The sequence below is a fragment of the Equus asinus genome, chromosome 30 (genome assembly GCF_041296235.1).
Source record: "Equus asinus isolate D_3611 breed Donkey chromosome 30, EquAss-T2T_v2, whole genome shotgun sequence".
Lineage (NCBI taxonomy): Eukaryota > Metazoa > Chordata > Mammalia > Perissodactyla > Equidae > Equus > Equus asinus.
Window position 1 is genome coordinate 27468764 of NC_091819.1, and position 20516 is coordinate 27489279.

The 20516-nt window shown below is 43.8% G+C and overlaps 1 protein-coding gene across 7 annotated transcripts in view; it reads right to left on the reverse strand.

Annotated features, from left to right (window-relative positions):
* Positions 1 to 20516, reverse strand: part of PLD5 (phospholipase D family member 5) — a 366553-nt gene that overhangs the window by 84427 nt on the left and 261610 nt on the right. The gene's annotated exons all lie outside the window — the stretch shown is intronic.

Below are 20516 nucleotides of genomic sequence, written 5' to 3' on the forward strand. Positions count from 1 at the left end.
TTTCTTGGCAATATAGTTATTTGCATAAGTTCAATAAGAATCTGTTCTCCTTGTAACAGTACACATTTGTTATCTTACCAAAACTTTGACTGGAATGTCATGTCTGAGAGAAAGATACAGACTCAGATATGACAATACTGCCTTTGAGGAATAAGGTTGACTTTCTGGAAATAAAGCCACTTGGAAATATGGGCCTGGTACCTTGCTTTACAGAGAGAGATTTCAGCAATCTTACCTGGTAAGTAAGGAAGCTTGCTTATCTGGCAGGTGCAATGAACCTCTAAATATTCTGGGGAATCTCAAGAAAGGAGAGAAGTCACCCAAATCCAAGGTATTGCAGGCAAGGCCTCATGGCACAAATCCTTGGCTTGACTTTTCTGGCCTCAAGAAGTCTTTAAAGTTCAATCTGAGATTCCTCATGAAAAATTCCAGCAAAGCAGATTTAAGAACCTATATGATCAATTGCTATTCTTGCTGCACTTATGTAAATAATTGGGCCAAGTTTCTTGAAACTAAACTTATTTTGGCAAACCAATTAGTCTTAACTTGACTATCTTTGGTAAAAATGACGGTGATTTTAGAGAGAAGAATTGTTTCAGTGAAAAATTATAATGCACATTTGTGGATATTAGATCCTAGTTCTGTTAATTGTCTTTGAGGCTTTTTCTACCTGTGAACTGAACTGCATCCTGAATTCTTCTACTGAAATATCTGGTTACAAACCTCCAAACTAATGTTTTCAATTTTTCCCTCATTTTCATTTGGAATCATTGAGAATTGATCATGCTCTTTTTCCTGAAACCTTGCAAACTGAAGCTGAACAACTTGATAGAAACTTAAGAGAGATTCCTATCTGTTGCTGTGTAAGCTGTAAGCCACTCAAAAAGATACCTGAATGCCCGATGACATCATCAGACATTTCAAGCTGCAAAAAGATGCCTTGACTCTGACATCTAGAAGTCTTCTTGACTGCCTGCCCCTGGACGCAGGAACTAATTTATAATTTGCTTCAACCATTAACCTTGTTACCTTGCTTCCAACGTCACAAGGGAGAGAAGACCACGACTGCATTCTATTGTTTAATTTGGTTTACAAATGAGTCTTACTTAAGTGTAGGTGAGGATGTTACACTGTCTAGCCTCAAGAATGCCTGCTACTTTCTGTTAACTCTGCTAACCCAGTAAAAGATTTCCTTCTACAGGCTCAAGAAATTGCCACGGAACAAGAGAAACAGATGTGGCAGTCAAAAGGGGGAATTTTTGACACCCCCTCGCAGATGTGGTTCGGGCCCAATAAGAAACCCACTCCATGGGTCACAAGGCCACTTTCCCTTCCTAAGGGACCCTTTGAGGTGTGACAATTGGACTTTGTCCAAATGCCACCATCTCAAGGATAAACATATCTTGTAATGATCTGTATGTTCTCACATTGTTTTGAGGCCTTTCCTAGCAGAAGAGCGATGGCTTTAGGTAAATTATTATCAAAAAGAATAAATTCCTGTTTGAGGAATTCCTCCCGAGTTACACAGTGACTGGGGAAACTCAAATCTATTTGTAACGTTTGGCCAATATTGCAGCATTTCTACTGTGCCTACCATCCTCAATCCTCAGTATTGGTAAAAGGAACTAATGGCACAACCAAAAGTTAATTGGCAAGCTTTCAGAAACATTTACTCTCACGGCCAAAAGCTCTTATGCTAGTGCTCTTTAATCTTAGATCTATACTTTTTGTAAACATCGGCTGTCTCCTTTTTAAATAATACAACAGCCTATGCAATTAAATGAAGAAATATATAAACCAGGTTTGCTTATGGGATGTATTACATTGTTTTCATGGTCTTACTGTGGTGCTTAAAAGAAATGAAAGATTTGTAGCTGATTCTTTCACAGAGAAGTCCCAGAACTTTAGGATCATGGACTGTAACCTGAAGAATTTATTTATTGAAAGAGACATCAAATAAGACTCTTTGCAGCCCTGTTGAAAAGGACAATACCAGGAGGAGAAGAAGACGACATCTGTTGTAGACAGCTGTCCCAAGACTCCGGACCAGGCCTGTATTCCCAACCTTATATCTCCTCATTTAAACCTTTGTTATGCTTAAACTGTATACCTATTTTATAATTGTTTGGAATCCTATCATACTTAAAGTGATTAATTTGGAACAGACTGGTCTTGAAGGCCAGGAATTTATCAAGTGACTCCTAATGGAACTCAATGGTTATGTGGAACAAATCTTTGGCCTTGGCTACTGCCTGGATGGCTAAAACATTGCACCCCGAGTTTCCTTTAAAAGCAGGGAAGGAGTCAGGCTGAGTTAAAACCTGTCGCCAATCTCCCTCTCTTTAAGGCCGGATGGGCTTGTTCAGTGCTCCACTGGTATGGCTATATTTGCAGCCATATTTGCTCCTTTGGAGCTAAAAGATGCCATTATTACATATGGAAGATCTGACTAAATTTACTCAAGAAGCCCTTAACGACAGTCAAGCAGGAATAGTCTCATTAAATACTGAAATGCCTTTAATGAGAAGGGCTGTCATTCAAAACAGAATGGCTTTAGATATTCTTACTGCATCCCAAGGTGGTACATAGACAATCATTCAGACTGAATGCTGTGCTTTTATACGTCATGAATCTTCCAATGTGTCATCTCTGAAGAAGCAAGTGGATGCCTTATGCGATCCGACACCCAGTCTTGAGTTGTTTGGTTAGCTCCCTTCCGGTATCAGTTCCCTTTTCCAATCCAGATTGGAATTCCTATTTCTACTACTTCTTGGAATTCTTGTACTAGCATAATATTCAAACTAATTGTTATTTTCTTTACTCACTGTTGTAAGAGTAGCATACAAACTAGAGTAATGATTGCTCGACGGCTTGAGATGGTTGATCTGTCTTATAACCCTGGACAAATTTCCTTTTCTGCTAGAGACTATGACTAAGAATGCATTTCAGACTAATCCTTTCAAAAATGCTGTTATTATCGTTACTGTACTTGTTCTATAATCATATACAATGTAAATGCAAGGTGTCATAGAAAAGCGCATATGCAATGTTTGTGCAACAATCTAAATTAATTACATAACATATGAAATGCTTCCTCTGTTAATAAATATACTTCCATGCCTATCCACTATTTCCCCCCAACGTGGACAACTAGGCAAATAAATAAGATAAAAGCCTAGCACCGAGGGACATGATGGACCCAGGGCAGGCAGCAACCACCCTGGCGCCGAGGGCCAATATTTTGATCATCAATGCTTTCTATCGAAAGATTAGAGATCAAAAGGGGGAAATGACAAATAAAAATGTCAAGCAATAGGATATATTGGAGTATATGAGGAAGCCATTTGGTATAAACCTAATTCGGCCTGACTTCTTTTTTTTTTCCTCCTAAAGGGCCTGACTGACTATTGAGCACGCATTGCATATCTGCTTAGACATTTCCTATGGCCAGAACAAAGGCCCTTGTGATAAAGATGCAACTTCCCCCCACATTAGCATTTTTCCGTAGGCTAGGAACTGATTGCTGCACTCACCTTCCAGCTCACCTGTGACCACCCAGCTGGAGACAACAGACTGCCACCCTGCTGTGTTCACAGAGACAGAAGACCTACCTGCTATTTCCATCAATCGCTGTGCCGACAGAGCAGTCTCGCGACTATTGTAAAAGGGACATTTCAATCCTATGTGAAACATCCTCTTTGAGGGTATATAACCACCCTTATACCCCCACTTCTTTGGAGTGCTCTGTTCCTTTGTGGAAAGACTCTCCCGGGTTATAATCCTCAGATTTAAGCTCAGAATAAACTCACCCAAATTTTCATTTATAGATTGGATATGGATTATTTTCGTCGACAGAACAAACCCACATATGGGTAGAAAAAAGCGGGGAGAGAGGAGAGGGTGATGACAGATGAGAAAAGAATGAGAGAGTTGGGGTAAAGTCAGCAGACAGGAAGGAGAAAATGCAGGCTGACATGGATTTCAGAAAAGAGAAAGAGGGGGAGGAAAAAAGAGAGAGAAGGAGGTACAGAAAGACTAAGGAGGACAGGAGAGAATGACAGCCTGGCTCACAATGACAGGAGGCAGAGTTCAGGGTGGGCTGTGATGGAGGAGAGACCCAGAGGGGAAAGGAAAGAGAAGGAGAGAGACTGCTCCCACCCTCACAACACCTTCACAGAAACAACTGGAATGGCATGCCACTGCCAAGCAGAGCAGACAGCAGAGGGACAGCAGGTAAGGCTGTCTCTGCGCACCAGCTGCCTACCAGTCTGCAAGAGTCACAGACATATCTTAACACAGATCTCACCTCTGAGCTCCAAGCCTATATGCTTAAGTGCCTGCTTGACATTGCCTCTTGGCTTCTTTGTCAGTATCTTAAAAGTACAATGTCCAAACCTGTGCTTGCCACCCAGTTTCCTCCTCTGAGGAGGCGACATCACCATCACCCATGGCTGTCGAGGCCCCTTTGCCCACCCCAAGCACGCCATCTCAGCAGGTCCTTCCACTCCGCCTCGGAGATAGGTTGCAAACTCATCTCTCTTCCCACCTCCACTGCTGCCACACTGGCATGAGACTCTTTACTGGTCACACCTTATTCCCGTTCTTGTCCCTTTCTTCATGCAGAGTGACCTTATATGTACTTCAGATTCTTCATTACTCTGACTTAAACCCTTCATTGCACTTCCAACAAAAGCCCCAAAAAGGATATCTTCAGGGGGAAAAAAAATGAAACTAATGAATCCCTATAGTGTCATATCATGTCTGGGGAAAAGGTTCCTAAGAGCTAGGCAAGTGAGAAAGGATGGTGGTTTGAAATCTAGGCAGTGCAACAGAGATGAGAATGGTTAGAGGAACAGAAGAGGCAGTTCAATGGGTTGCCGGAAGTGCTGAAGATGCTGGTCCTTGAGCAGGAAGGAGGGGATGGGATATGGACCTCAGAATCTCAACGATGTAGAAGAACTTACAAGGGGGAGTGCTTGAGGTCCTCCTGCCCCTCCAGCCTGTTGTACTGGTCTTGTCACATGGCTCTCCTATGAGCTCCCGCACGAGCCAAGCCAGGAAAGCCCTCTGGGCCTTCTGCAGGCCACTTATTCTTCTGGGCATTCTCTCTCTGGCCCCCATGACCTTCTCCTATGCCTCGTTTGTTCCTCCCAGCCATCTATCACTGTACTTACTTGATTTCTTTATTTGCTCTGTAGTCTGACTCTCCCATCTGACTTTATGTAAGCTCATGGAAAGCAGGGGCTATTTTTTTTTAAAGATTGGCACCTGAGCTAACCTCTGTTGCCAATCTTCTTTTTTCCTTCTTCTCCCCAAACCCCCCTGGTACATAGTTGTATATTCTAGTTGTGAGTGCCTCTGGTTGTGCCATGTGGGACACCGCCTCAGCATGGCCTGATGAGGGGTGCCATGTCCCGGTCCAGGATCTGAACCCGTGAAACCCTGGGCTGCCGATGTTGAGCGTGAAGTTAACCACTCGCCCTGGGGCCAGCCCCGCTATTTTTTTTTTAATTGGTCTATTTCTATCTCCAATATCTGGCATAGTCTAAATGAGTGAATGAATCAGTTAAGGTAATGTAGAGAAAAGTAGAAATAAGTTTTCACTGCTTTCTCCCTCTGAAATTCTCAAAAAGTATCACATGGTTTTGGAAGAGTTTGAGAATTTGGGGAGGCTTTTTTGGCTGGGTCCCTCGGAGGGTGAGAGGAAAGCTGAAGGCTGGAGAGAGAGAGAAAATCTCATGAGGGACAGCCCAGCCCCAGCGACCACCACGGGTGCTCACCCTGCACGTGGCATGCATGTGTGGGCAGCGGCAACAGGCTGACCACTTCCGGGATTGGGCAATTGCTTGACTGTCCATTCACTGTAGACGGTGTTTGACATGGGAACAGTAAATCATTATTCTAAGGGCCGCTCATGAGAGTGGCGCCCGTGTGAGGAACACCAGCTTCCTTTTCCACAGAGGAGAGCAGAGCGGTCGCCCGGATTCAGGCGCTTCCTTGCACCATGTCCTCAGGCTGATCATTTAGTGTTTCTGGATCTCGGTCCCACATGTGTGGCCCCAGGAGAGTAACAGAGGCCTCTGTCTCTTTCACCAACTGTGGGAGGATCAGATAAATGGGTGTGTAAGAAAGCATTTTATCAACTAAGTGTAGACAACCAACAGGGATGAGTATCCGTCAAAAGTCCTCATTGTCAGGACATTGGCTTTTCACTACGTTTTATCTTCTGAGGAGCTAACAAGCTGGGGAAATTGTTAGAAAAAACAAAATAAATCTCTTCAACGTGTAATGGCAAATAGCTCCTATGCCCATCTGCAGCAAGCTCTGGCCTTAGGGATAGAAGGCCCCCTCTCCATCGGTCACTGGAAGTGGCACCCAAAGGTGGAAGCAAAGCTGCTCTGAGTGCCTCGTGTCCCTGACCCAGGGGCCCCGCCTGGGAACGCCTGGCGCCAAGGTTCAGGGCCCTCGCATTTCTGTTCTCTGATGGGATGCGTGCCCAATGCTCACAAGCTTTTAAGACTATATTGTCATAATTTTTGCTAGGGCCTATAAAAATGTTTGTTCTAGAACATGGATTGATGATAGAAGTTTGGGGAGACAGATTTTGGGTCAAAATTGAGGAAGACTTTTCTAATGAAGACAAGCGGAAGAATAAACTGCTTATGTGGAAAGAGCTTCTCGTGAGACGTGTGAGCGGAGGCTTGTCTCTGGTGAGGAACACTGCCCAGGAGAGAGTTCTGCATTGGGGGTTCTTTTGTTTTTCCCTTTCTCCCCTCTGAGATCTCAATGTGGGGTTTCTGATACAAGAGGCAAAGAGAGAAGAGCTCCCCCAATGAATGTCTTACTAACTTGTTCACTAGCCTCGTCTACTTTGGTGCCTATGTTTAACTTCTCCTTAGCAATCTCTCTCAGTTTTTTTTTCTTGGTGCTGGGCGTAAATGCCAAGTGACACCAAGAAACTGACAATGCCAACGAAAAATAACTTGAAAATAAAAACCTTTAAGGCTGCCTTAAATATGATGTTTTCCATCTGTTTTTGATGCAGTCTCTGAGACTGTCTGGCAGGCATTTCAGAGCCAGAGAAGGATCCAGGGCCGGCTTCTGAGCCCCACCATGCCCTGTGTGTCTCCGCATCTCATGAGGATCCTTCCTGGGGACCTCTGTCCAGTGACCGGCTCAGAGGGGACTCAGGAGCACCCGCCTTCCTCTCCCTCCCCAGAAAAATGCCTTCTGAGAAGGTCACTGAATGTGAAATGAAGGGTGAGAACTGATCATCTTGTTATGAGTCCCACACTTTGCTCAAGGATTTAAGTTTAGAAATGGATAAATAAAGATTCAAAGGCAAGAGTTCACACATGTAACTCAAGGAAGGGTTGGAACCCAAGTGGACGAGGTGAGGGGCCAAGAGAGTGGAGGGGGTGACAGGAATGTGTCTTATGTGACAGTTACATCAGGGGATGGGCAGAAATGAACTCAATGAGAACCAGACGAGATGTGAGGTCGAGAATAACGTGCATTAGAATGTTGAGGTGGTCCGAGATACTTTTGTTGTCATTGTTATTTGTTTGGTTTGAGATGAGAGTTGACAAACGGCAAAAATATTACCCAGAAAGAAGGAAGTGAATTGAAATTAATTTGACCCCTATGTTTAAAAAATGATAGCTAGAAGGCAAATACATAAATAATAAATAATGAACAAATCTGAAAAAATATGGGTCCGTGTTTACGTGTGGTAAAAGCATCACGAGAATTCCCATGGGATCAGTCCTCACACACTTAATTCACTGAGGGTGGCGTGCTGCCATGTGGAGGCAGGGCAATGACCTCAAAGCCATTTACCAACTGACACCAGCAGGGTGAGGCCTGGGCCAGCATGACAGGGGCACTTATTACTTAGGGGCTTAGGAGATTAGAAAGTTTTTTTGTAGCTTCATTGAAATATATTTGACATACAACATTGTGTAGTTTTAAGGTATAATGTGCTGATTTGATATACGTATATATTGTGAAGTGACGACCACAATAAGGTTAGTTAACACCAATCCTCATCTCACATAATTACCTTTGCTTGTTGCTAAGATCTACTCTCTTAGCAACTTTCAAGTATATAACACAGTGTTGTTATAATCAGCATGCTGTAGCCTAGATCGCCAGGAGTTACTCATCTTATCAATGGAAGCTGGTATCCTTTGACCATAGAAAGCTCTTTGACGATGGTGCAGGATCAGGGCCCTAAAGACAGCTCATTGGGGCGATTATACTTTATCGTGGTGTGACATACATATGCACACATGTACTTATACACAAACATACATACATATACACACGTCCACACACATATATACATGTACACACAAATATAGTAAACGCTTATGTTATATATAATTAATATACTGAACTAAAATTAAACATACTCTATTTATTATATTCTATTAAATATAACTCTATTTAAACATAAATGTTTTCTGCACATTTACAGAGGAATCCTTTCGAGCAGTGTGGATGTCTGGAGCAGAAAGCAGGAGCACTTCTTGCTCTGTTTCTGCTCCCTCTCTAGGGATGGCCACTGTGAACAGCTTGGTGCGTGTCCTTCAGACTCTTTTCTGGGCACATCTGTCTCCGTGCTCACCTATGTGCACGGACGTGTTTCGGGGCTGTCTTTGTTTACAGAGAAGGGCCGATGTTATACCCCTCCACCTAGGAGGCGAATGGGCTGGTCTGACTCATACACCCTGACTCACCCTCAGGCTTCTTTCAGGGAAATGTGACAATGAGGAACCAACAGTAGAGACAAGCGGTGAGCCAGCCTGGGGTGCCTCAGCCAGTCCAGGAGGACCCGCCCCTCCCGCCCTTCCTCCCTGCCTTGGACTTAGTTCAGGAACTGGCCTTCTCCAGCACCCCTCTTCCCGCCACATTTCTACAACAGCTTCCTAACTGGCATCCTTACTCCAGTCCATCCATTTCTCCACAGCTGTCCCTCTGCCTAAAACCCTTCAAAGCTTTTCCGCAAACTTTAGGCTAAATCCATGCTTCTCTGCATGACTCTTGAGGTTCTAAGACCTCTCTCTCTTCTCCCTCCACTCACAGCCGGCATCATGTGTAACATCCACAGGGGCAACTGCCTTTTCTCTGAACCAGCCATGCCTTCTCCCACCTCTGTGCAAAGGAAGACCTTCCTCCCCTCTCTTCACCCAGCTCCTCTCCATGTACCCTTCGAGGTTCAGCTAGGCATCACCTCCTCTAAGGAACCAGCCCTGACTCCTCCCTTAGTCTGAGTTAATTCCACATGCACCAAACTCTATTCTAAATATGTGTTTACTTGCTTATCTTCACAGTGTAACGGGAGCTCCTTAAGGAAAAGGACCCACCTGGCTTCTGCATCTTTGTACCCCTAGCATTTTCAATAGAGCCGGGCACAAAGTTGATGCAAACAAATCTTTGCTGAATGAAGGAACGAATGAATGAAAATAATGTAGCAGGGAAATGACACCAGTTTTCAGCAAGCCCAGCATGTTTTAGAGATGTTTGCTGCTGAAAGCTCTTGGCAGATAAAGATTATAAATATTTGACTTCTGACAATAATATCAAAATCATTTTATAAGGAGACAGAGCTTAATCCATAAATTTGGGAGCAAAAATAAGCAGTTTGCATCAGTTCCACGTGCTGAGTGGCATGAAGGCTTCTGCAGCTTTCAAAGGCCCGAAACCCTCCAGCACTGCAGGCCACTGACTGGGACAGAAGCAGTGACATCACCAGGACCGTCCTTCCGACTGAGGCCGGCGGGTTTGCCAATGTAAAACGAGCTTTTCAGAGTAAAAACCTTAGCTCTTTAGGCTTGTGTGTTAACTTAGAAAAAAAACATGTTCTGTTCCTAATTAAAAAGAGAGAGAGATGCTGCAGACCTGTGCTAACAAGACTGCCACCAGTCACACGTGGTGCTGAGCGTTTGAAATGTGACTGGTCTGAACCAAGATGCGCTGTGAGTGTGTAAAGAACCTACTGGATTCTGAAGACTCACTACCAAAAAAAAGGTAAAATGTCTCATTATTAATTTTTTTCTATAAATAATGTTGAAATAGTAATAGGATTTATGAGACTCTATAAAATATATTATTAACGTTAATTTGACTTATTTCTTTTTACATTTTTATGTGGCTACGAGGAAATTTTAAATTACATACATGGCTCACATTAGTGGTGTGCAGTAAATTTCTGCTGGACAGATCCAGACTGCCCAGGGCTGAGAGGTCACTGCTCCACGGACTAAACCTTCAGCGTTTTGACAGACCACTCTCTTAAAAGTTTAAGCCCATTTCTTGTGTCCTGAACAGAAAGCAGTGAGCGGACAGTTACCCCTTTTCCTAAAGAGAAATATGCAGCCGTCCTGAAGGCCGGGAGCCGTGGGAGCTGCTGGGAAGCACGTGGGGCTGGCTGATATTGATGGGCCCACGAACACGAGAATTTTCAAATTCATGTGCTGCTTTTAATGGTCAGTGTTTCCTCCTGCCCCAGGGGCAGCTGTCACTTGTCTGGGCTGTCAGTGTTCTTCTCTGTCTGTGGCTTCTTACTGGCCAAAGCTTGGAAATCAATTAGGCCCATGGTGAGCCTAAGAATAAACAGATGTTGAAGAGGCTCTAAGAGGTGCTCCAATAAGCGAAAGGCCATAGCTTTGGGGAGTTAGGGCTGTGCGAGGTCTTCTGCATAGTTTTTGGTTCTTGGCTGTATTCCAGTTAGACAAGGCCCTCAGATATCTAGTTTCTAGATCCTTGGGGTATTACTGTAAATGCGGGACGTTGCTATATTTAGACTACTATTCAGCCAAGTATTAAGTAAGACGAGGAGTGCAGCACAGGCAGGCGAAGGAGTTTTGCATAAACCAGAGGTCTGGGTTCCAGTCCTAACTCTGACGCTAACTGATTTGTATCTGTGTGTTTGGTTTATCTTAATCTTGCTTTATTATGAAGGCTGATTTCTCCCGCGGGCTTCTGAGAATGAAATTCAGACCCACCACTTCTAGAACAAACATCTCTAGCACCACAGGCAATTCAGAAGTGGAAGAGTATTTTCAGGCAGTTCTTAAGGTCCAAATATGGTACCTTCCACTTTGACTAAAAGCACATAGAAGCAGTTGAGCAGTCCGTGGGTGGGGATTACGGAGGCCATGTTACAATGGTGCCAGGCAACAAAGATCATTTTCTACACAGTTTGCCGAGGGAATTAAACTTCAGAAAAAGTTTTAAAAAATATGACAGTTACATTTTGGTGAATTCAACAACAATAAAGGACTGAAGTGACAGCTAATTATAATAATAGATGCTTGAGCTGTAACACTTGAAGTATGCAGAATGATTTATGGGTATAAGAGTAGTATTCTCGCAAGTCATTGTATCAAGATAATATATTCCAATTTTTTCCAGTTGAAATATGAAAGTCACAAAGAAAAATGGGGTAATAAAATTCACCTAAGTGAATCTTTGTTAACATAGTTGTTCAAATAAATGCATTTCTTAGGTCTGACTAAGCCCTCAAAGAAATCCAGTGAAACGTTTTTAATAAACTTTTGTTGAAGGGAGCAAAATCTGTATGCACGTATTCAACAAACTGCCAGTTAGAGTTTGACCTCAATATTAAAAACAAAACTCCATGGTTGAAAGTGGTATTTTTCTGCACATAAAAATTTATTTTCATAATGAAGAGCATATTCTCAATGATCATGAGGGCAGCATCAGAAATGTTACTAAATTGTGTGGACCAGCTTTTGGGGGAGGTCACTGCTCTGTCACCAAGCCCATCATACACAGTGTGTGTGTGGCCAGGCTCTTGGGTGTGAACACACCTGCACTGTGGTACCTAAGTCAAGATGGGGGAGCAGAGGAGTCCCCCTTCCTCCCTGCCATGTGCTAGCGGGTTGTGAAAAATAATAATGATGATGTTGCCGCTGCTGCTGACATTGGTTCACATTTATTGAGCTCACAATGTGGAAGCTCCAAAGAAGACACCACAGCTACATTTGCTATCTCTTCCTGTTCCCAAACATACGGTCCAGTAACACCAAGCCATATTCAGTGCCCAGAGCATTCCTTCTAATGCATCCCAGAAATGGTACCATCCAGCCCCTGCCTGTCACAGCGACTTACTCTCCCGCAAGCCTGTCCACTGCTGGAATGCATCAGGGTTGGAAATCCTTGCTGACATTGTAAATTATAGGAGAAAGGATTTACATCAATCTTTGATTCCAGTTCTCACATGATATGGCTTTAAGACTTACAGGGTTGTTGAACACACTCTAGTTTGTTAATTCATGTGTTCATTCAACAAAGATTCTGTAAGCATCTAACAAGTGCTAGGCACAGAAGTAGGTGCTGGAACTTGATGTAATAACCCATGGTCAGGTGACTCTTCATCCCAGTTCTCAATACAGGCTCCAGTATTTAGTATCTGGGATTCTGAAACCAGCCTGTGGGGAGGCGGATGGAGGGGCGGGGAATGAGACGAAGGCCTTGCTTATCCCTGAGCTACTGAATGGACAAATGGACAATGGCCAGATCACATATAAAAACAGAAGCCTGACCCACAGCCTGCAGCAAGCAGCCGACAGAGCCAAACAATTCCCCTGGAGCAATCGGACCCCAAAGGGCCAGCACTCATTAAGAGCTACCAGCTTCCCTCATTTTCCCCGCTTTCAACTTAGGACCAATCAGAGAAAGCCAAATATGTCCCCCTAACTGATTACATAGGATACCCCACTCTAGTTAGCTCACCTGCAACTTCCCTACGCTAACAGCCTCCAATGAGCCTCTTCCCTTTTATCCACTAGCCAGCTCTCAGCCATTCCTCTGCCTGCCTTTGAGTCTCTGCCAAATGCAAGAGGTAGTGGCTGACCCCCTTGCCACTGCAAGCTCTGAGTAAATAGCTCTTGCTTATTCTCATATGTGCGATCTTCATTTCTCTCTCCACACCTGTTCAATTTCCTCTCCTTAGCACTGTTCTGATTAACTTGCTGAAATCTCTTTAAGTCTTGTTTCTGAAAACCAAGATTTTAGCTCTGTCTCCCAGATTTGTGCTACTCATAAATTTGGTCCATTGTAGGTATTACCACTGATGACAAAAGGATGCAGAATAAAGCTCTATGGCTAAGACATTAGAGACCTCCCTTCAGAGAGATATAGCCCCTAGTCCATGGCCCTTGGGTGCCACTGCTCACCTCACTGTACTGTTAAACAAGCCATGTGTTTTTGGACTGATAAATAAATGGCAAGCAATAGGATATATTGGAGTATATGAGGAAGCCATTTGGTGTAAACCTAATTCTGCCTGACCTTGTTTTTCCAAAAGGGTCTGATGTGGTCTGTGGAGCACACATTGTACATCTGCTTTAAACATTTACTGTGTCCCAAAGACAAGAATGATGCCCTTAAAGATAGAGATGTAGCTTCTCCCCATATTGGCATTTCTTTAAGGATAAGCATCTCTTTCTGGGAACTAAGGATTAATTACTGACCTACTGTGCTCACCTTGTGACCACCAACTTGCTGACCATTGACCTGCTGTGCCAGCTAAGCATCCCGTGACAACTGTAAAAGGGACATTCCTATCATATGTGATGCATGCTCTATGTTCCAACATGGTATATAACCACTCTGTACACCCCATTCCTTTGGTGCCTTTCTTTCCTTGGGGATGGAAGGCCCCAGGCTATAGTCCTCAGACCTGGCTCAAAATGAACTCACTCCAAATTTTGATTTATAGATTGATTATGGATTTTTTTTGTGTGTATTGACAGGACAAACCTAGGGAGATTTATGAAATTTTTGTCAAAGATAATAAATAAACACTAGCATTCCCTTGACCTGCTGATGCACATAATTTAACAGGGAAGGAAAACAGATCCTGATCATCACCCCTAAGGCTACAATTTACTGAGCGGTAGCCACGCTGTAGGTGTGGTGCATGGGGGTGTCGGAAGATCCCATTCGATCCCTAACAATTGTGTGAGGCTGGTATTATTAGTCAGTTGTAGAGATAAAGAAATTGAAGCTCAGGGAGGTGAAAAAAATTTGCCCAGAGTTATATGATTATAAGAGGTAGAAAAAATTCAATTTCAGTTCTATCTGACTCCCACCACTGTGCTACATTACCCAGCAGCATGCTTAGTAACAACCAACAGAAACAACGCAGCTGGCAAAACAGCAAACCTAGATTTAGCCTCTGTTTTTAGAAGTATAGTGTCTAAAGACTACAGGCCAAAGTCCACATAGGAAGGCTACCATCATGCTGAATTTTGGGCATGATATTTTAAGAGAGACTTTAACCAAATGGCTGATATCTAAAAAGAAAAGTGGCTAGGAAGAAATCTTGAGACATGTTACATAAGGAACCATTATGGATATCTCAGATTATCATGCCATTTAGAACATATTCAGGAAGTAAGGGTTGGAAGGATGTATGAGGAATTAATTTTGGAAATAAATGGGAATGACTCACTGACTAAATCTTCTATTAGGAAAGGCAAAAAGGAGAGGGCAAATGATGCTCATAGTTCTTCACTTACTTGCACAAGTTGAGTCTTGCAGTCATGCGCTGCATAACAACATTTTGGTCAATGACAGATCACATATACAACGGTGGTCCCATAAGATTAGTAACACACAGCCTAGGTGTGTAGCAGGTGTTACCATCTAGGTCTGTGTAAGTGCACTCTCTGATATTCACACAATGACAAAAATCACCTAACGACGCATTTCTCAGAATAATCCCCGTTGTTAAGCAACGTGTGACTGTATTTTATAAGACAATAAGCTGGTCTTGTGGGACCGTCTCCCGTGGGAAACTAGGAAAGAGGATTTCCTCCTTACACCTCTTTTGAACAATATTATCTGCCGTATTGTTACTTTAAAACTTGTAGAGAATCAGTATGACTTTGTTAATGGAAATGCAGTCTGCTAATCCATTTCTTTTGTAAGAAATAGGCACTTCCACCCCCTCAGTTACTGTAGAATGCACATGCGAACAAAAATGACCTCTCTAAGCAGCCCAGGTAATCCTCTAAATCAACATGAGGAGAAAGAATCCTTTATTCTTCTTCATTACATGATGTCTAAAGAATATTAATTACTCCCTGTTGTGTTTGCAGACTGCCTCTTGCCTTGGTCCGTCTTCATTTTGGGTCTGCTATCTAGTTACCTGCATCACCAGTGCACCCCGCGCCACTTCCCTGGGAGCCACAACGCGTCTTTAGAACCTCATAAATTCAGAGAAAAATGTAGCTCAGGGCTGGCACAGAATGGCGGTGCCAGGATGTTCTATAAAACTGTGCCTTCCTCCTGCCCACTGGCACGCCCACTGGGTCTTCAAAACTCTCCCTCAGTTCTTTGTTCTTTTAATTAAAAGAAAAGGAGACAAGAAGAGGGAATCAAAGACACCTGGAGCCTTAACATCTTTCTCCTTCTACATCAGGCTATGACTTCAACTTGAAAGAAGTCCCGGCCTGGCGAGGCAGAGGGAGCGCGACTGGTGCCAATACCACACCAAATGGCTACTGTCAGAAACAGCGGCCCTGATGAAATCAGTAGCTTTAGGGTTAGTCATAAACTATTAGTATTCAGGTGCTCAAACTCCCAGATAAAAAGCATCAATATCGGCCAATTTCCTTGCTCTTTCTCCAGCTGCCCATTGGACATCAGAGCTGCCCCTTCTTCCTGAAATTCCCCATTTCTGTTGACAGTTTGGTCCTTCTCCCAGCTGGCCCAGCTCCAGATGCCGGAAACAATGCCCACATTTTCCTTTGGCTAATTCCTTACAACCCATCAGTTACCCATGACACAGCTTTGCCATGTCTCTCCTGGTATATTTCCTTCTAGTTCTCATAGTCACCATCTGTATTAGCTCGGGTTCTCCAGAGAAACTGAACCAATAGGACATATATACATATATATATAGAGAGAGAGGTTTATTTTAAGGAATTGGCTCACATGATTATGGGGGTTGGCAAGTCTGAAAGCCATTGGGCAAGCCAGCAGGCTGGAAACTCAGGCAGGGTTTCTATGTTGCAGTCTTAAGACCAAATTTCTTCTTCTGGAAACCTCAGTCTTTGCTCTTAAGGCCTTCAACTGATTGGACGAGGCCCACCCACAGTATGGAGGATAATCTGCTTTACTCAAGTCTACTGATTGAAATGCTAATCGCATCTAAAAAACACCTTCACAGCAACACCTAGATTTGTGTTTGACTAAACAAGTGGGCACCATAGCCTAGCCAAGGTGACACATAAAATTAACCTTCACACCATCATAACTTACTCCTGTCACTTCCCTCTGTAATCTTGGGTGTAGGCTCTCTGTCTCCCTGCTCTCCTCACTCCTCAACCTGTGTACCTTCTCCAGACTTGTTCCATTGTTGTGAGGTCCTGGCCCCATCACAGCTCTTCAGGAATTCCCAGTAGCCCACAGGACTGAATCGACATCCTATGCTGGGCACTCACAGTCCTTCCCAAGCTTACGCTTGTCTTTCCTAGCCTTGAGTTCCAAGGTTCTCTGGCTGGAACGTTCTGGTCCTGCAAGAAATTGCTCATGGATCTTCCAAGGCACCATGCTTGTTCCCAATTCTGTGTCTTTACTTATGCTTAGAATCCATTTCTGTCTTCAGCTCACTCATCACTTAAGGCTCAGCTCAAACCTCATCTTCTCGCCATGGCCTTCACTGTTGTCTACACGGACTGTCCTCTTCCCCAGTCCCCAAAGTACTAACTGCTGACTCCTGTCATTTAGCACCAGGGTTCACGGCACTTCTGTGTAGTCACACAGGGCCCCGAACTCAGAAGGACCCTGACTTAGAAGAATCCCAAGCTTGGTTTAATGCTCTGCTGTTGCCATCTTGAAATTCTTGATCATTTTTTCACTAGAGGCCCTCTGTTTTCATTTTGTACTGGGTCCCAAAAATGATGTTGCTGGTCCCACTTGGCAAATATCCTGGATGGTCATATTCATCTTAAAGAATGCTTAAATATTTTGTTTTTCAAACTGGATTGTAAACTTTTTGCAGGTTTTTGTCATTTTTTTCAAACCCTCCACAACGATCAGTGCAGGTCTCTGAATACAGTAACTGTGTAATAACTATGCGTTGATTATCTTTCCCACGTGAGACAGCCCAGGCTTGCCAACTGTCCAGTTGTTTAGTTGCTAAGGAGACAGAAATCTACAATTACATATTTTTCTTAGGGGAGCATGCTGTGGTGCAAAGAACATTTGCCTGAGAGTCCTAAAACCTGGCATAAAGGGATGAGAGGTCATGGGTAAGTGACTAGGTGACTAGTACCTACTCACCCAACTCTCCAGCCCTTTGCGTCAGCGTGGTCATCTGTGCAGGGCGTGCTGGTTTAGATCAGCATTTGCGGAAACAGATGGGCTTCAAGGAACATTTGATCCATAACATTAACTGTGAACAGGAGTTCATGGCCAAACAGGTTTGAGGAATGCTGCACACTCTCCACCCTCTTGGAGAGTCACCAACACGTTAGCGCGTTACCAGGTCCGAGGAGGCCCACAGCAGGGAAAGCCATTTAAATGAACCCTACAGTTTCTCCACCTTAGGGAGGAAGAATCCTTTTCTCAGGCAACGACCACGACTGTCTCACTGAAACAGCATTTCATAAAACACACCTTGAAACACGAGACTGCTTGTTCTCTGAGGTCACTTCCAGTCCCGCGATTAAAAGCTTCAGTGCTTCTAGACACCGAGCAGATCCTGGGCTGGCTTGCTCTCGCTGCCCAAGTCACAGAGCAGGTCTGGGCCGGCTGCTAAGTGACTGTGCCCTCCTGCCCGGGCTGCTGCGGGGTCCATCGCCGGCACAGTGATGCCAGCAGCCACTGGATGACCTCCCTCATTCCTCCCGCACCGGGGCGCCCCAGGAGCCGGCCTGTTTTCACATGCACCTTCCAGTCTTTTCAGAATAAAGGTGGACTAGGATTAAACGCATTAACAGAGTTTAAATTGGCCTATTCCTGTTGTCCTAATGACATTTAAAAATAGTATCTAAAAATATCCCCTCTCCAGAGTTGCCGGATTCTTGTGACCAATGCACCAATTGAACCCCGCCTTCAGCTGTAGGCTAACAGTTCATTTAAGAGAGTTTGTTCAAAAATTATAAGAGTGACTTTTTCTAAAAACATGCTTTTCCCATTTTCCTTCTCACTCCTCCCCTTTCAGCCTCACGCCTCCACAGCCCTGGGGTTTGAAGACGGCTGTGCCCTTTTCCTTCTACTTCACACACTGGTGAGTCTTTTGTTTGCTTTGTTAGTGCTGGATTTCTTGTTCCCTCTATGGTCTTTTTTGGAGCTCCTGAGATTCACAAATCCAGCCCCCTCTGTGCAAAGCCTGCAGTGGTGTTCTCTTCCCTCCCACAGGGCTCCCCGGGGCCACAGTTCAAGGCGCACGTCCTGGACCCCTGCAGGAGAGGAGCAGAGAAGCACACACAGTGACTTTTTGGCCTTTGGAACTCAACCCAGAGGTGAAGGTGCAGTGAGCTTGCAGAACTCAAGTATTGAACAACAGCAGGCGTCATTCTGTGGCCATGATGTCATGACAGGTTTGCAATCAGAAAGATGTGAATGAGCGAAGAGTTTCTCCGTCAACAGTGTTGTCTGCTTTTCTTAAAGAGTGAGAGAGAGGAAATCTGCAAGATCATGAAAGAAAATGATTTCTCATAAATGGGATTCATTTTTAAAATTATTAGCAGTAGAATAAGACTGAGGGGTTTGGAACTAGATTGCCTGGGTTTGCATTCTAGCTTTGCCACTTTCTGGAAGGTGACCCTGGGTAAGTTATTTATTTGTGTCTCAGTTTCCTCCTTTGTAAAATAAGGGGGTGATAGTGTCACCAGCCATGTGCTCCAACCCACTTCTCTTGTCCTGCCTAAACTCTGACCTTATTGTCTGACCTAATTCTCCTGACTTCTTGCAAGGTGCAGGCGTTCCTTTATCTAACACCTTGGGGCCCTGACCTTACGTGGTTTTCAGCCATGTTCCAGGCAGAAGCTCTAAGCCACAACCACCCTGGACGCAGCTGCTCTGAAGTGGCCCAGACCGCAACCACAAGCTTATGCCCGCCTCTATAAGTGATGATGAAACTCCTCCTTTGAATATTCATTCCCTACCCCAAATAAGACACCCACCCTTCCATGTTTGGGGGGCCATAGCTTTGTGAAATTATTCCCTATGTTCTCCATTTTTCTTTGCTGCATGCCGCAAATAAAAATTCTGCTTTGTGAGACAACTACTTCTGGTGCAGTTTGATTTAACTCCCAAGAAGGGACCCCCATTTGGTCTGGTAACAACAGTGGTATTTACAAGAAAGGTTTACTGTGAAAATTAAATGAGTTCATACTCTCTAATGCTTAGAAGAATGCCTCGTACAGAAAAAGCCCTCAATACATTGAAGATGTTATTATTATCAGTTCTATAATTTCTGCTCCTTATCATAGATTTAAGGCAATGATTGATAGCGATAATCTGATTTCACTAGAAAATGTCACAAAATATAAAGCTGATGAAATAGGTTGAATTTGATACTTGAGAAACCTATTATAATTCTTCATGTAATTGTTAGCTTCATGCACAACTTTACTCAAATTGAAATCTGTTCTAATGCATGGGTCCCGCTGTGCCATGTTTTATGTCACACTAAGGTAGACCAAGAAAAATCCCACATAGTCAAACACGGTGAAAGGAAAACTAATTTAAGACAAAAAGTTAGTGTAATAACTTGATCCCCAATCCCGAGAGCTATGGGGGAAGGGTGCACAAGGCAGGGGGGGTGGGTATTGATGAAAGAGAAGTCTGGGCAGGTTAGCAGTTGACAAACAGTTGCAGGGGAGCAAATGGGATGTTAACTGTTCCTGTAGAAGAGCTTCAAACGCTGCTCCCTCCACAGCCAGGTCTCCTCTCTACCCCAGCAAAGAATATAGTCTCTTCCAGGAGGAAAATAGGGAAGATTACTAAGAAAATAGAAATGAGATATAGTTTTGTTTTTGAGAGTTTAGCTTGGCAGCAGAAAGATGAGAACTTAGGGTTGATTCATACCTGAGTCCCAAATCGTCAGGAATGAAATGAAAGGTGCAGACTCTGCCAACTGAACTGTCAATCTAAAGCGTATGAGCATCATCTCCAAAGGCTTACCGCCTACACAGGGCAGGCAGTGTTTTACTATTTCACAGGGGAGAAGAGCAGCAATAGCATCTGTTCTGTTTTTATTTTTCCAGTATTATCTTCATTTGGAAGGTGGGAATAATACCCACCTTTAGGTTGCTATGACAAATGAAGAAGTATGTATAAAATGATAGCACAGTGCTTGGCACATAAATAGTAGCCTTTCGGAAAAAAATGACGCAAAGATTATTTCCACTCACCTCCTGCCAAATCCCTGATGCCAATGGAGTCTAACCTGCTATTAACTTACAACCAAGAGAAGAATGCAGATTCCCACAAAAGCAGCCCATTGGGAAGTGTCTGACCACATAAGC